Source organism: Pan troglodytes, chromosome X (genome assembly GCF_028858775.2).
Source record: "Pan troglodytes isolate AG18354 chromosome X, NHGRI_mPanTro3-v2.0_pri, whole genome shotgun sequence".
Lineage (NCBI taxonomy): Eukaryota > Metazoa > Chordata > Mammalia > Primates > Hominidae > Pan > Pan troglodytes.
Window position 1 is genome coordinate 37,812,815 of NC_072421.2, and position 17,902 is coordinate 37,830,716.

Here is a 17,902-nt window from a genome sequence, read left to right on the forward strand (position 1 = left end):
TGCAATTATTATTCATCTGTCTATTCCTGGTATATATATTAGTAGAAAAATGTTCCACTGCAAGTAACAGTTAGCAATAATTATCGGCCAAGGAAGTTAATCTCAGAAAATAGTAAGAAATGTGTATAAAATATAGGTAGATATATGTTTAGTGCTATTTATAATGAAGAAATAGAACCATCCTAGACTAAAACCAATAGAGGACTGATTAAATAAATGATAAATATTTATATAAGGAACTATGAAGTCACAATTAAAATTTACGCATTTTCCAAATTGCCTGCCTTAAGTATATATCAGTTTGGTGAACAGAAAATATTCCTGAACCATATCATACAATAATCTATATTCAACCCAATATTGGTTTTGTGTTATAGATAAAGTAAAAAAGGAGCAGTAAAGAGGAAAATGGGAAATTAAAATATTGTTCAAATCTACAGTGAAATAAATGTAGTGAAGTAGGCAACTGGTTTGTTTAGACAGTCCAGGGGATTTGGTATCTTATTCATCAGTTATTGAGTGTATTCTCTGTGCCAACTAAGTGTTGGATGCTATGACAAATGCAGATAGGCCAAGTCATGGCCTCCTCCCTCAAAGAACTTGCAATCTGGGGAGAATAATATACACACAGAAAATGGGGGAGCAAACGAAAATGAGTACTACAGATTTGAATGCCATAGATATTCAGAGGACAGAGTGATTACATCCTCCTGGGCTGATGAAGATATATTTCTAAGGAGGAGAAGAATTATACTGTAATTAACAGTGGCTTTAGGATTTAAATAAAAATGGAAGGAATATCATATTTAAATGAAGGAGAATGGTATGAACAAAGGCATGGAAATGGGAAAGTAGACAGCATTTGCAGAGAACTAGCTTGACTCAAATTTTAAGATTCTTCTTGTAGTAGAAAAGCAAATAAAAAGGGCCAGAACTCCGAGAGCCTGTCTTAGAACCTCTGATTCATATTTGCATGCCTTTATATTTGTTGCTTTTAATTTGCAAGTTGCAAAAATGGGCATTTTAATATTAGAAAATCTACTGTAGGACAGTAAGCTGAGAGCTGATAATTTTCCATTCTTGGTTCAATACTTTAGTGAGGACACCATTAGATTAAGAATCAGACCTGGAATGTGGTACTACAGGTTATAATAAGTAGTAGCTCTGTAACCAAACTAAGCCTTGGTTTCCTCATCTGTAAAACAGGTATGATTATTCACCTCTCTGGACTCATTGGGTTTTTAATGAGCAGATCAAGTAAAATGGTATGAATGTGCTTGATGTAGAGCTGGGGGAGCAAGAAAAAAATCTTCAGACAGAACTCCCTCCATACCTCTGTTCCTGTACCTCAACTCTGATGAAAAGATATGTAACTAGGGGAAAGAAGGGATTTACAGATAGATTTGAATCCACCTGAAAATGGAGTACTAAAGTGGTAATAGTCCAGAAAATGTTCCCTCCACCCAGTACCAGATCCTTTAGTACATTGTTTCCAGACAGTTAGACTCCAGTATAAGGTTTTGGGGATACTTTTTAGCTATAACCATATAATAACAAACATCCTATTTTCTTTTGGCTGATTGATCCCAGGGCTGCACTGATTCTGTAAACCAACTTGGCAGGATTTCCACAAACTGCTTCTGGGGAGTAGTAATTCTTAGGGAACCAAGGCTACCCCCAAATGAACTATAATACTTTGCCCTTAATTCTTTAGAATGGAACAATAATCAGAATTATCTTGGCCCATGGAGTTGCTTATCAGCAGTTCTCTCAGGACTGCTGTTCTTTTTGGAGAAGGGCCAGTAGAGTGAGTCAGATCTTTTATGTTTTGTTTATAGAGTGACCATCTGACATTGGTCTGAACCACCCAGGTGCAATGAGTTTCCTTTGGCATGATCATTCCACTAGGTATGCTTTCGATTGTGTCTAAGTTGTTTTAAGAAGCCATTTGAGTGGGCCAGTTTCTAAATATGTTATACAAATACAGAGTACATTGCTTCTACGCTATCTTGCCCTTGGCCGACTTATAAGAAAGAAGTTATAAGAAATTATGACATTAAATGTGTTATTGTATATACTATAAGGATGTTGAAGACATCATTCATTACATTTCTTCTTTTGAGGACACTGGATAATTTTTCTGTCTAATCTCGAAATCATAAGTAATAAAGTTTCTGGGCAACTGGTTTATTTTTATCTTAGGATACCATAGCTCATGTAACAAATTATTTTTTTGGCATTGGCTACTAGGAGGTTTACCCCTTACTTTGTCAAAATTACAGAACCTTCTATAACTGTTTTTTTTTTTTTTTTGTATACAGACCTGAATCCTGTCTCTGTCTTATCTCTCTTATTATTGATCTTTCCCTTTGTCATGTTTTTCTCAAATGCTTATTTTTAAACTTTTATTTTATCTTCTTTTATTACATGATTTTGTGTAAATCATGTTTAATTCTTTCCAGAACAGGCCTACCTAGTGTGAATAAATAAAGTGAATTTGATACAGAAATATTAAATTTAATTTGTTGAATTGGTGTACATATTTCCTTTTTTATCATGATTTGGTGATAATCTAGGACACCAATTAAGTGATATCCAGAAATATATAACAACTGAAATTTTATATAAGATAATTTGTGAGGTAAAGCAACAATTGATCATATGCATATAATAACCCCTGCAATGAACAAAGTATGCACAGATTATATCTTGGCCCTTTCTTCTCAAGCTTCCCTGAGTCTTCATACATTTCACCTGGAAGCCTTTTATAGGAGAGGAAACATACTCCTAAAAATATCTCACAGTTGGTGAAGGAACAGAATGGACTTGTCTGTTGTGTATTGCCTGGTCGGAATCAATTATTCCACACTCACCCTTTGTGATCTAACTCTTTCACTGCCATACCATCTCCACTTCACTATAGGAAAGCTTCAATTTTTGTAGTTTATTTCAGTTAAGTATTAAGAGGCAGGCTGGTTAAATTAATTGACACATGTGAAGAGCTGATAACCCCCCTGTTTAATTTTACCAGTAGTATGCACGTGCTTGCCCCAAAGAATAAGATAGCTCTGTCTCCAGATGTCTTGATCTAGGTTTTCACACTCTTCTTCCCCAAGGAAATAATGTAGCAGTGTACTAAGATATACACAGCTATGTGTATATCTTGCAGCTATAGATATATATAAGATATACACAGCTATGTGTATATTTTGCAGCTACAAAAATATAATCAAATCTTAAAGGCTGCATAATTTTCCAGTGTATGGATATAACAAAGTTTATTTCCAAATGGTAAAACATTTAGGAATGGTTAAATTATGGTACATGAATATAATGCAACTATTAAGAATCATGTTTATAGGAAGATTCTTATAATGTATGAATAAAAACATAGAATACAAACTGGAATAACATATGAGCTCAACTCATTAAAATATCTTTTTAATTCAATAGATTTTGCATGTCTAGTATGTGTCAAGTTTAGTGATGCATATGAGGAAATAACATCAAATAAGATACACATGATTTCTGAAAGCATTAACTAAAATAGGACATCGTTACAAAATCAAATCTCCCTTTGAGGATTGGTCATTTTTAATCAAATGTGATTAAGCTCATTTTCTAGTTTGTGGACTTTCCAGGACCCTTGTTTCATTTCTCTTCTGCTTTCTCTCCGAGAATTCATAGCACTCCAGTTCAATTAGATTGAGTTGAAGAGTTTAAAAGCAAAAGAAATCGATAATTCAAGCCTAGAATTCCACATTATTTTTAGATTTTCTTTACCTATGTAGTTAGTGTAACCCAAGAACATCACCTTCTCCCAGGAATCCATCCTTGTAATTTTGTCTGGGCTACTTCTGCAGGAAAAGATACTAGTTTGCAAAGGGAAAAAGTGCTTCTGCACGTGCCTTTTAACTTTATCTTACAAACAAACCCACACTCATGCTTTTATGAGATGTAATTCTTATTGTTATGTAGCTTTAACAATTTAATTTTTTGTTGAGACAAATTTCCTTTGAATAATTTTTAATGATATTTATAGAACATGGATCTTTACTTAGAAAGTCTTTATTGAACATGTAAATCTTATTTAAGAATTCATCCTGGAAAATATATATTCTTGAGAATTGAGGCTAATGTTTTATTATCTCTGTCAAGTCATTACATTTTGGTTCTCCTGGTAGTTTTAATGTGATATTCTTAAACATTCACTACAGTGACATGATTTAGTATCTAGTGATGCAACAGTGTTACATGTCACAGAAATAACTGTGTCCTTCTAAGGCCTCAGAGGCATATCACATTTGTCCCATATGCTATTTGCAATGATTTCTCAATGTCATTTTTTTGTGACATGCTTATACAGTATGACAATGTGAGAGTTAAAAATGTGAGAACCTATTTCTCTCTGGTTGAATTGTCTATATTGACCTCTTGAAGTAATTTAGTGTATCTGACCTTATTTATTTTAAAATTAAAATACCTGAACTTCTTATATGATCACTTTTAAAACACCAGATTGTTACATTTGGAGCTAAAATTCTGTGCTGTGGTATGCCTAAGATGATACTACCAAAGCCACATTGTTTATTCTTCTACTTTTTCACTTATACATGGTGTCCATTATGCATTGATCTTGTCCAGCAAAATTAACTTTTTAAACTGATTGTTCTGCTATCTGAAGAATCTTACTAAAATTTAATCGGTAAACTAAAAATAAGCACCTAATGCCATAGTGCATTCTGGTAACTCATAAAAGAAAAAAAAAAAAAGAAAGTAAAGCCTAATGTAGGCTTGTGAGGTTAAAGGAAGGTTAGTATATACTTATTGGCCATTCAAGGGTATATATAAATGACCATTTTTCCTCTTTTGAGAAGTGTGATATAATGCAACCACACTTACAAGTTATATACTTTCCCATTTGCAGAATATTTACTGTTTTGCCTACTATCACTGAACTGCCCTGCCCTGAGTTATATACCACTATATAATAGGGTTAAAACTCATCCGTGTCCCTTCATTTCCATGGAAAAGACTTTCTGGACAGTGGCTAAGGCTAACATAAGATTCTTGAGCTATCTCCTATGTGTGGCTTACTTCCCACCCATCAAAATGAAGCAAATCCTGTCCAGATGCATTGTCTTCATAATGGCTTCTCTTTTTTGTCTCATTTCTACCTTAAGGATTCCTTCTGCCTTACTGCTGTTCTTATTTCTCTTATATTTCTAGAAGAGGCACCTAACTATATTCCTACTATTAGTTCTATCTTTCTTTTATTTTGATGACTGTTCTGTTGCTCCAAGACTCTTATTTTCACAATATCATACAGAACTCATAAGTTTAGGAAATTATGGCCTTTAGCTGATCCAAAAATTGATGTATGTTTAAATGGACAAAAGACTTGAAACAGGCACTTCACAAAAGATATTCAAAGGGCCAATGTGCAAAAAGGTATTCATTTTCATCACTTATCAGGAAAATGCACAATGTGATACCATTACCCCCTCAAGAGTAACAAAGATGAAAAAGACAATACCAAGAGTTTGTAAGAATATAGAGATATAGAATAATTGAAACTCTGCTGGGAGTGTAAATTGGTACAACCACATTGGAAAACTGTTTAGTAGTAATGAGTAGAGCTGAATATAGGCAGCATGTGACCCAGTAATTCTACTTCTACACCCAACAGAAATAGAAATATAGGCATACACCCAACAGAAATAGAAATATAGGCATACACCCAACAGAAACAGATACATAGTTTCATCAAAAGACATGCACAAGAATGTTTACAGCACTACTTGTAATAAACCTAAACTTGAAATAACTTAAATTTCTGTCAATAGAATGAATAAATTAATGGGGATATATACCTAACATGGAATCAGTAGTGAGAATGAATGAGCTACAACTATATGCAACAATATGGATGAATCTTACAAACATGATGTTGAGCAAAAGAAGCTTGATCCAAATGAGTACATACTATGATTCCATTTATATGAAATTCAAAAACACACAAAACGTGTAATAAGTCAGGGTGGTCGTTACCCTTATTAGGAATTAGTAACTGGACAGGAAGCAGAAGGAGGGTTTCTGGGGTGCTAGTACTATTCTGCTAAGTGTCTTGATTTGGGTGCTGGTTACCTGGGTGGGCTCACTTTGTGAAAATTCAACAAGGTGTATACTAATGATTTGTATACTTTTCCGTATGTATGAGATATATATGTGTATATATATATATAATATAATTTTACAAAAGAGCAATACTATATGCTGTATTATTTATCTACCACTGCATAACAAATTACCCCAAAAGTTAGCAGCTTCATGTAATAAACATTTGTTATCTCACACAGTTTCTGAGAGCAATCTAGGAGCAACTCAGCTGGGTGGTTTTGGCATAGGGTCTCTCATGAGATTGCTATCAAGATGTAGGCTGGGGCTGCAGTCATCCAAAGGCTTGACTGGGCCTGAAGCATCTGCTTCCAAGATGGCTTCTTTTTTTTTTTTTCAGACGGAGTCTCGCTCTGTCGTCCAGGCTGGAGTGCAGTGGCGTGATCTAGGCTCACTGCAACCTCTGCCTACCAGGCTCAAGCGATACTCCTGCTTCAGCCTCCCGAGAAGCTGGGATTACAGATGCCTGCCACCATGCCTGGCTAATTTTTGTATTTTTAGTAGAGATGGGGTTTTGCTATGTTCGCCAAGCTTATCTTAAACTCCTGACCTCAGGTGATCACCGGCCTTGGCCTCCCCAAAGTGCTGGGATTACAGGCGTGAGCTACTGGTGCCCAGCCCAAGATGGCTTCTTCATGTACCTGTTGAGGGATGCCTCAGTGAAAGCTCTTTGTATTGCCAGAGGCTACAAAATAACCTCACAGATAACATTTTATATATGTATAATATACTCTTACATATGTGTTTATACATATCTAACAAATGATATCATGAATACTGTTTTATAATTTTTTCTCTACTCAATACATTGTGGACATCCTTTTTTATTTTTTGATTGGCTTACCTATAGATCTATTTTATCCTTTTTCACAGAGCTCTGTTGAGGTATAATTGTCATATAATTGGCATACATACACATATTTGAAGTGTACAACTGGAGATTTTTTTTATGTATGTGTACACTCATGAATTTATCATCACAATCTAGATAATGGGCAAGCAGTCACCTGCAAAAGTTTCCTCCTGTCCCTTTGTAATCCTCTTCTCATACTTTTTAATGGCTGAAAAGCTTTATTTGCATATATGAAGTGTCTTTAAAATCCATACTTACATTTGCTCACACATAGCTCAACCTAATATTTTGTTTAAATTGTAGGATGCTCACCCCATTTAGAGAAAGAAATCCACCCCCCCAACCCCAATCAAGAACCTGCTATTGTATATCATCATAGAGCCAGATTACCTAGGTAAGAATCTTAGCCTTGCCACTTTGCAGACATTATGATCCTGGGCAAATTGTTTAACCACTCTGTATCAAATTCCTTACCTGTAAAGTGGGGATAATAATAGTTTTATATTTAACTCATAAAATTGCAAAGATTAAAGGAATTAACACAATGATCTGATAACAAAGCACTATGTTATTATCTGCTGCTGTTATTATTCCCATGGTTTGTTATGCTAAAAGCCTCTTTTCAGTTTCTCCTGATGATATTAAAGATACGAGTTGCTAGGACCTTGTATTCAAATAGCCTACCAGAACTTATCTCCTCTTTTTAATTCCTACTTCTCTGTCACCTCCCTCTGAGCATCTTGATAAAGGTGAGGAGAAGTATGTAGCTAATCATAGGCTGTTTAAGTATTGGAGAGTTTGGCTTTAGGGACATTTCATAAGGTGAGAGATACCCAAAATAGAACACTTAAAACAATTCCAAGACCTTATCAACCAAGATGTCAAAATATAAATTACATTTCTACATTAAAAAATGTTATTGATCACTTTGATGGTAATGATTACACATGTATAATAACCTTTCCTTGAGCACATACTAAGTGTATATTCTAGGAAAGATCCTAAGAATTAAGGTATTTATTGTCTTTATGAAGCATACTATATTAGTCTGTTCTCACATTGCTATAAAGAAATACCCAAGACTGGGTAATTTATAAACAAAAGAGGTTTAATTGGCTCACGTTTCTACAGGCTGTACAGGAAGCATGATACTGACATCTCCTTAGCTTCTGGGAAGGCCTCAGGGAACTTAAATCATGGCAGAAGGCGAAGAGCCAGCACTTCACATGGCTGGAACAGGAGGAAGAGAGAGAGGGGGGAGGTGCTACACAGTTTTAAACAATCAGATCTTGGGAGAACTCACTATCACAAGAAAAGCATAAACCGTTCATGAGAAACTGACCCCATGATCCAATCACCTCCCACCAGGACCCACCTCCTTGATTGTGAGATTTGGGTGGGGACACAGATCCAAACCATATCATTCTGGCACTAGCCCCCCACAAATCACATGTCCCTCTCACATTGCAAAATACAATCATGCCTTCCCAATAGTCCCCCAAAATCTTAAGTCATTTCAGCATTAACTCAAAAGTCCAAAGTTCAAAGTCTTATCTGAAACAAGGCTAGCCCCTCCCACCAATGAGCCTGTAAAATAAAAAACAACTTATTTCCAAAATACAATGGGGGTATAGGCATTGGGTAATAAATCTCCTTCCAAAAGGGAGAAATCAGTCAAAAGAAAGGGGCTATAGGCTCCATGCAAGTCTGAAATCCAGGAAGGTAGTCATTAAGTCTTAAACCTCCAACCTCCAAAATAATCTCCTTTGGCTCCATGGCCTAAATCCATGGCCCAGTGATACAAGGCGTGGGTTCCCAAGGCCTTGGGCAGCTCCACCCCTCTGGCTTTGCAGGGTTCAGCACCCGTGGCTGCTTTCAAGGGCTGATGTTGAGCACCTTCTGCTTTTCCAGGCTGAGGGTACAAGCTGCCAGTGGATCTACCATTCTGGGGTCTGGAAGATGGTGACCCTCTTCTCACAGGTCTACTAGACAATGCCCCAGTGGTGACGTGTGTGGGGGCTCCAACCCCAAATTTCTCCTCCTTACTGCCCTAGTAGAGGTTCCCCATGTGGGCTCTGCCCCTGGAGCAGGCTTCTGTCTGGACATCCAAGCTTTTCCATACATCCTCTGAAATCTAGGCAGAGGCTCTCAGGCCTCAACTCTTGCTCTCTGTGCACTCACAGGCGTAACACCATGTGGAAGCTGCCAAGGCTTATGGCTTACATCTTCTGAAGCAGTGGCCTGAACTGAACCTGGGCCCCTTTGGGCCACGACTGAAGCTGGAGCAACTGCGATGTCGGGAGCAGTGTCCCCAGGCTGCACAGGGCAGCAGGGCCCTGGGCCTCGCCCATGAAACAGTTCTTCCCTCCTAGGCCTCCAGGCCTGTGATAGGAGGGGCTGCCATGAAGATCTCTGAAATGCCTTTGAGGAGTTTTTCCCCATCATCTTGGCTAATAGTATTTGGTTTCTTTCCACTTCTGCAAATTTCTGCAGCCTTCTTGAATTCTTCTCCTGAAAATTGACTTTTCTTTCCTACCACATGGCCAGGCTGCAAATTTTCCAAGCTTTTATGCTCTGCTTCCCTTTTAAATATGTTCCAGTTTTATGTTATTTCTTTGCCTACACATATTAGAATAGGTGGTTAAAAGCAGCCAGGCCACATCTTGAATGCTTTGCTGCTGAGACATTTCTTCTGCCAGATATCCTAAATCATCATTGTCAAGTTCAAAGTTCCACAGATCCCTAGGGTGGGGGTACAATTCAGTCAAATTCTATGCAAGGACATAACAATAGTGGCCTTTGCTCCATTTTCCAGTTAGTTCCTCATGTCCATCTGAGACCTCTTCGGCCTGGCCTTCACTGTCCATATCACTATAACCATTCAACCAGTCTCTAGGAAGTTCCAAACTTTCCTGCATTTTCCTATCTCCTTCTGATCCCTCCACACTCTTCCACCTCTGCCCGTTACCTAGTTCCAAAGTCGCTTCCACATTTTTAGGTATCTTTATAGCAGTGCTGCACTCCTTGGTACCAATTTTCTTTGTTAATTCATTCTTGCAGTGCTATAAAGAAATACATGAGACTGGGTAATTTATAAAGAAACAAGATTTAATTGGGTCATGGTTCCACAGGCTGTATAGGAAGCATAATGCTGGCATCTGCTTGGCTTCTGGGAAAGCCTCAGGAAACTTACAATCATGGTGGAAGGTGAAGGGCAGCCAGCACTTCACATGGCTGGAACAGGAGGAATAGGTAGAGGGGAGAGGTGCTACACACTTTTAAACAACCAGATCTTGCAATAACTCACTGACTCATTCTCACAAGAACAGTACTAAGGGGATAGTGCTAAACCATTCATGAGAAACTGCTCCCATGATTCAGTCACCTCCCACCAGACCTCACCTTCTACATTGGAAATTACAGTTGAATATGAGATTTGGATAGGGACAGAGATCCAAACCATATCACATATTATCAATTTAAAGAGATGTGGCTAGGATTTGTAGGGGTGAGAATAGACTGGGATCTGCTGTTAGAGCAAAGGAAGTGAGTAGGTCTTACTGATTGGTAATGTTAGATTGAGCCATGGATATTGCCACTGTTTTAAACCTGTGTAATGGGAGTTTGTTTTACTACTTTCCCTAAACTGAAAACAACCTGTCTTAGTTGATTCAGGCTGCTATAACAAAATACTTTAGGTAATTTTTGAAAAGCAAAAATTTATTGCTCACAGTTCTGGAAGCTGGAAGTCAAAAATCAAGATGACAGCAGATTTAGTGTCTGGTGAGAGCTTACTCTCTGCTTCAAAGATGGTACCTTATTGCTGTGTCCTCACATGGCAAAAGGGGATGGGAAGCTCCCTCAAGCCTCTTTTATAAGGATAGTAATCCCATTCATGAGAATGGAGCCTCATGACTTAATCCCTTCCCAAAGGCTCCACTCCTTAACACTGTCATATTAGGTATTAATTTCCAACATATGAATTTTGGAGGGACACCAACATTCAGACCATAGCACAATCCAAATGTCTATCACTGGTAGAATGAAAAAATGAACAGGGGTGTGTGTGTATGTACATGCCTGTGTGTGTGCATATAATATACAGAGCCAGTGGTAAGAATGAATCTACTACAATTACATGCAACAGTATGGATGAATCTCACAAACAAGATACTAAGCAGAAGCCAAAAAGATCTAAAAGCATACACTAATGATTTCATTTATATGAAGATCAAAAACATAAAACTCATTTATGGTATAAGAAATCAGGCTAGTGATTCCTAGTGCTTGCCACTCCTTTCCTCACTCTGCTAATTCCAAATACAGAGCTTGTCCTCATCACTGTAAACACCACCACTACTCTTACTGTCACAGAGTGTCCAGGATCGTCTTCTTCAGGGCTTATAAGTTCCAGGGAAGTTACAAGGATGGCTATCTACAAGGAAACATTGAATGGGAACTGGCTAAAGCCTCAGGCATGGATAAAAATTGGATGGGAACTGGCTAAAGCTTCAGGCATGGATAAAAATTGGATGGCAACTGGCTAAAGCCTCAGGCATGGATAGGCATCCTTAAGGTAGGGAGGTCATCAGCAAGGGAGTGGCTACTGCCCAAGGGAAGCCCTCAGCACATAGCCCCAGGAATGATTCTGACCATGTGCTTGCTCTTATGGTCTGTAGATGCTGAACCCACCCCCAAGGGCCTCCTGAGCATTCAAGAAATGGTCGTCACTAAAAATGCTCCTTCATTTTTAATCTGTTTGATTCCTTTCAGATCTGACTCTTCCAACCTAGGCCCCACTGATTTCTCTCTTTCCTTCAATCCAGAGGAGACTTTCTAGCCTGGGAGGTGGGTTTGGATGGGTAGGATTGGAGGAGGAACTTTGCTGTCATTATTTTATTTAATCATTTCATCTGCTGGAAGACTTCTTGCTTTTCCCGAGTACCTTAAAAGACAGAAAAACTTATTTTTTTGTCTTTTTCTGACCCATACTTGTCTTTCATTTGAAGCAATAAACACAAAATGGCTTAGCTACTTGCAGGGCAGATGGTAAATACACAGTAAAGAAAGAAGCAAAAAAAAAAATCAACTATTGGGAGAAACAACTTTAGTTAACATCTTAAAATGTCATTCCATAAAACTTGGGTTGAATTAGGTAATAAAAGTATTATTAATATTATGGAATTTCGAGGAGAAACGAGTTTATATGTGTGGTGGAGAAAATATTTGTTTTTAGATTCATAGTATTTCAGGTGGTGGCAAGATATCCAGGTGTAGATTTCTCTGAGGCATTTAGAATTGTAGAACTGAAGGGGTGGGTCAAGGCTGAATGTATAGATTTATTGGGATGGAAGGGAAAATTCAAACATCATTGTGGATGAAATAAACTATTTCTGTTAGAGAATACAATTGACTTTATGAAGTGATTTATAGGGCATCTAGATTGTTTGATGTGGTATGCAATGACGTTTTTATTCACTGAGGTGTTTCTATAGTTAGCATAATTTTATTTAGATGGTTGTACCATTATCTTTAATATTTTATTGTGCACTAGAAATATAAGTCCCACTGTCATATAAAATTAGTATCTCTCACTTGAAAGTTAGAGAATTCTCTTACTGTTGTTATTGATGGTGCTGGATCTCTGTTTCAATGATACTTACACTGGGCTTCCTTGTTGTTTTTTTTTTGACTTGTTGATGTGTGAAAATTCAGTAAGCCATTTCATTGTATACACCAGGGTTGTCAAATAATGGCTGGCTGCCAGTTTTTTGTGTCCATGAACTGAGAATGGTTTTACATTTTTAAATGCTTTAAAAAAATTAAAGAAGAGTATTTTATGATACATGAAAACTATATAAAATTCACATTTCAGTGGCCATAAATAAAGTTTTTATTAAAATATAGCCACACACAAATTTGTTTCTGTGGCTGCTTTCATGCTATAATAGTAGAGTTGGGTAGTTGCAACAGAGACCATATGACCCTCACAGCCTAAAATATTTATTCTCTAGCTTTTTACTGAAAAAGCCAACTGACCCCTGATATACACCAACTGATGTATCATTAGAAAAGTAGTGCCAGGTGTGGTGGCTCACACCTGTAATCTCAGCACTTTGGGAGGCTCAAGCTTGCCTAGCTTTGCCCAGGTGGGTGGATCACTTGAGCCCAGGAGTTTGAGACCAGCCTGGGCAACATGGTAAAACCCTGTCTATACAAAAAAAAATACAAAAATTACCAGGAGGCTTAGGTGGGAGGATCACTTGAGCCTGGGAGGCAGAGGCTGCAGTGAGCCGTGATCACGCCACTGCACCCCAGCCAGGGTGACAGAGCAAGACTCTGTCTCCAAAAAAAAAAAAAAAGAAAGAAAGAAAGAAAACTAGTAAAGACAAGTATCCTCCCAAAATAAATAAACCCACAGAAGTACTTCTCTTACACAGGCAATAGTTATTTAAATAACATCTTTTCCTGCCTTATTTTTCTCCTTGATAGGTACCACTATTTATCACTGTTTTACACACTATACTTTTGCTTGTTTAAATAAACAGACACAGGTTAACTATTTCTTCCCTCTAGATTGTACCTTTAGTGAGGGCAGGGGTTTGTGTCTGTATTGCTTACTGTTGGATTCTCTAGCACCTAAGCATGTAGTAGACACACAATGTATATTTTATTTGAGTATTTACATATCTGTTGAATTGAGAAACCAACCACTGAATTTGCTACATATTACTGTATCCAACTCTGAGGATGACTGGACAACAGAAACAAAGTATCCTTTGTTCATTTGCATAGCTTGCCTAGCTTTGCTCTAGAGATTGTAGGAGGTATCTCTGAATTTCAGCAATATCTAACAGCATTTTGATGCTCTTCCCTAGTGTATATAGCACTGAAGAGCAGCATGTATAAATATACATATCAGACACATTCATTTTTTAAAGTATTTAATAATATACTTTTATAATGTATTTTATATAATTATGTTAATGTATAATATATTAATTTTATATTATATTTAATATTAATTATACATAATATTAATATAAATTTACATATATCTATACCTCAAGCTTTTATATCAATTATTGTTTTTATACATTTGAAACAGTAGGCTTTGTGAAGTGAATGGCACATAGTAAATACCTAAAGGTTAAAATAATTGAAGAATTAAGCAAGCTCTTAGGTAATAGGTTATTTTATGAAGACAGAGGTATTGCTTAGTGGTTTCCCACTGCATTTACAAGGAAATCCAAATGGTTTTCCAGCCAGTAAAGCCTTGTATGATTTGACTATTTGTCTTTGTCTCCCACCTTCTCCCTTGCTTGTTATGCTGAAATCAAACTGAACTTCTTTAAGTTACTCTATTACCTTAAGGTCCTTTGTTTATAGTTAAACAAAATATTATGACTCCCCCATAGACTCTAAGCTCTATTAGGGCAGGGATCACAGATGCCTTATTCACCATTAACAACCCAATGTTTAGCAAAATGACTGAAATGTAATAAGCAGTAAGTAAATATTTTTTGAACGACTACATATGTGATTAAAAGAACACTGGAGTTGATGTCAGAAACCCTAGGTTAAAATCTTGGGAATGCATTCTGAATCTTGATCTAGGTGCCAATTACACAACTGTGTTTGTGAAAAGTCATTGAGTTTTAATGTTGGCATTTTTTATGTAAATGTGTTGATAAGTTTTAAAAAACCCAGTCCTAAGATCCTCCTATTTACTATGCAAACATGAGTAAGTCCATTTCTCTGAAATTTAGTTTTATCATTTATCAAGAAGTCTTTTTGTACCTATCTCATAGAGTTGTTGCAAGCACTGATGACATAAGTGAAATTGCCTTATCATAATAGATATACAACAAATACCAGTTGAATTTCTATTCTTTGAAGGATGTAGAAGCAGAAAGATGCAGAGGTGAAACTCCCAGAGGCCAAATAGGATGAAACTTTCACTTACAGAAGAGCTCTTAGATAGCCAAAGAGAGTTGTGACTTTAAGAGACACCACGAGGAGGGAATGAACTCCAGGGAGCGCCTGATCTCTAGAGTATGCCACAGGGCCCTTAGATCCTTTTACCCTTAAAAATTAGAAGGGCCTTGGGGTCTGGGGAAGAGCAAGAGGCTGGGATTGGCAAAGCCTTAAGGAGAGTAACCAGATATTATAGTCATGTTGTGTCCAAGCACCGTGGTGGACAGTGAAGTGATTGACCTGCCTAATTAACCATGAGAGAGCCATGTGGCTAAAAAGTAAAGTCAACATAGAAGTTCTCTACAAATTAAAATGTAGCCTGCAGTGTTTCAAAACTAATAAAGAGCTAGATATAATTGAATCGCAGAGGATTACTGGAAGAAGAATAACTACCAAGAATAGGAGTTTCCAGTCTATTGTCACAGGAAGCCTGGGAAAGAGGGGCAAGTACATTTAAGGAACATCAAAAATGGCAAAGGAACTCTTAGAGAACCTCCAGTTCTCTAAGAGTTCCAAATTTAAATCATTCCAAATTTAAAACATCAAAGCAGCTGAAGCCAAATCATATTTAACTTAAAACATTCAGCTCACAAAATATACCTTATATCACTCTCTGTCTGAAGTAGTAATAGTTACACTTAATGTATTGAACCATATTGACCAACTAGAAAATAAACCTCAAGAACCAGATTGTACCAAAACATTTTGAGGGGAAAAATACCAAATCTTTGTTAGTATCCTCATAGGTCCTGCTTACTGTTATTAAGAACTATTAAAACTGTTATTTAATCCTCCCTCAAAGCCTGTGAAATTAGAGCTACTATTAATAACCCCATTATGGTTGAAGAAACTAAGTCTTAAAGAGGCTAAATAACTTTCCCAAGATCAGATAGATGGTAATTGGCAGACAAGGCCTCAAGCCCACATTTGTATGATAGCAAAACCCATGCTCTTACCTGTTGTTGGAACTCTTTGTTGGGATGTATATAACGTGTCATCATTTAAAAGGTCACACTTGTATGTGTCTATTAAGATAAGTATATCAAGGCTGGGCACAGTGGTTCACTCCTGTAATCCCAGCACTTTGGGCGGCCAAGGCGGGCGAATCACGAGGTCAGGAGGTCGAGACCAGCATGGCCAACATGGTGAAACCCCTGTTTCTACTAAAAATGCAAAAAAATAGCTGGGCATAGAGATGGGTGCACATAATCCCAGCTACTCGGGAGGCTGAGGCAGGAGAATCGCTTGAACCCGGGAGGCGGAGGTTGCAGTCAGCTAAGATTGCACCACTGCACTCCAGCCCAGGCCACAAAGTGAGACTCCATCTCAAAAAAAAAAAAAAAAAAAAAGATATCAAAACATCAAGTTATACACCTTAAATATATACAATTAAGAAAGACTATAGTAAAAAAATTCAGACTGAAAAATCAACAGGAAACAAACCTGATATGGTTCTCAGAAAAGATATACTTTCCAAAAGGTAGATAAAATATGATACAGGTTCTATTATTGTCCCAAATTAAGGAAATTTTAGTGCATCTAATAAGATAAGTAATATATAAAAGAGCCTAACATTTTCCCTAGTATATTATAACATAGTAATTATTCAATCAACATTCAAACAACTGTGTATTACACAGTGGTATTTTGTTTGGTATTTTCTGAACTGAAATGATAGCAGCTCCCAGGAAATTGATATAAAGTCAGTCTGGATCTCCATCTAAAACATAGTGTCCACTTTGCAACCTTCAGCCTGTATTTGGGGATGCATACTTCTGTATATAGTTGTTTGACAGTTTTAGTGATGCTGGGCTCCTAATAATGTGGATATTAGTTTGCTCTACCTAAGTACTGTACTGAACACTGCATTTCTGCATTGTTAAGTTGTCATTTCTAAACTGTATGAACAATATAAAGATCAATAAAGTCTTAACTTACAATTTTAAAAGCTGTGGTACTGGACATCTGTTCAGTGCCAATATGACTTCCATATACAAGAAATGCACACAGAGAAGAAATCCTGAAAACTGTAGATTGTTGACTCTTACTTGAATATACTTGATATGGTTTGGCTGTGTCCCCACCCAAATCTCATCTTGAATTCCCATGTGTTATGGGAGGGACCCAGTGGGAGGTAATTGAATCATGGGGGGCAGGTCTTTCTCGTGCTGTTCTTGTGATAGTGAATAAGTCTCATGAGATCTGATGGTTCTGTAAGGGGGCGTTTCCCTGCACAAGCTTTCTTTTTTTGCCTGCTGCCAATCATGTAAGATGTGACTTGCTCTTCCTTGCCTTCTGCCATGATTGTGAGGCTTCCCCAGCCACATGCAACCATAAGTCCATTAAACCTCTTTTGTAAATTTCCCAGTCTCAGGTATGTCTTTATCAGCAATGTGAGAAGAGACTAATACAATACTGAAAGAGAGTATCATGTATAACATTGTTACTGAATTGTAAACTCAAAAAAAAAAAAAAGCAGATAATTTGTCTCTCGTTTGCCAATTTTTTTCTCTAAGGCAGGGTTTTTTAACTTTGACACTATTGACATTTTGGACTGGTTAATTCTTTCTTGTAGGGGGCTGTTCTATGCATTGTAGGATGTTTAGCAGTACCTGGCCCCAACCCACTAGATGTCAGCAGCACCCCTCTCCAGTTGTGACAAACAAAAATATCTCTAGACATTGCCAAATGCCCCCTTGGGGGAAAATTGCCTCCAGTTGAGAACCACTACTCTGAAGAATAAAATAGCGTGTGGCAAATAAAAGACACTCACCAAATATTTTTGGATTGACTGAAGACAGGAAAGAACAGTCTCCCACAAAATGTACCACTTGTGATATGCTTTGAATATCTAGGTATGACCTGGAAAAATTTCTATAACTTTAATAGTTATGT

The 17,902-nt window shown here is 37.2% G+C and overlaps 1 protein-coding gene across 3 annotated transcripts in view; it reads left to right on the forward strand.

Moving 5' to 3' along the window:
* The window catches only part of PRRG1 (proline rich and Gla domain 1), a 108,119-nt gene that overhangs the window by 29,978 nt on the left and 60,239 nt on the right, over nt 1–17,902 (forward strand). Inside the window, exon 1 of one of the 3 annotated variants that reach the window (XM_016943696.4) lies at nt 7,334–7,424. The exons of the other annotated variants lie outside the window; for them this stretch is intronic. The gene's annotated coding sequence lies outside the window, so the exon portion shown is untranslated. Of the gene's footprint in view, nt 1–7,333; nt 7,425–17,902 lie in introns of those variants that run through there. 3 annotated transcript variants of the gene reach the window in all.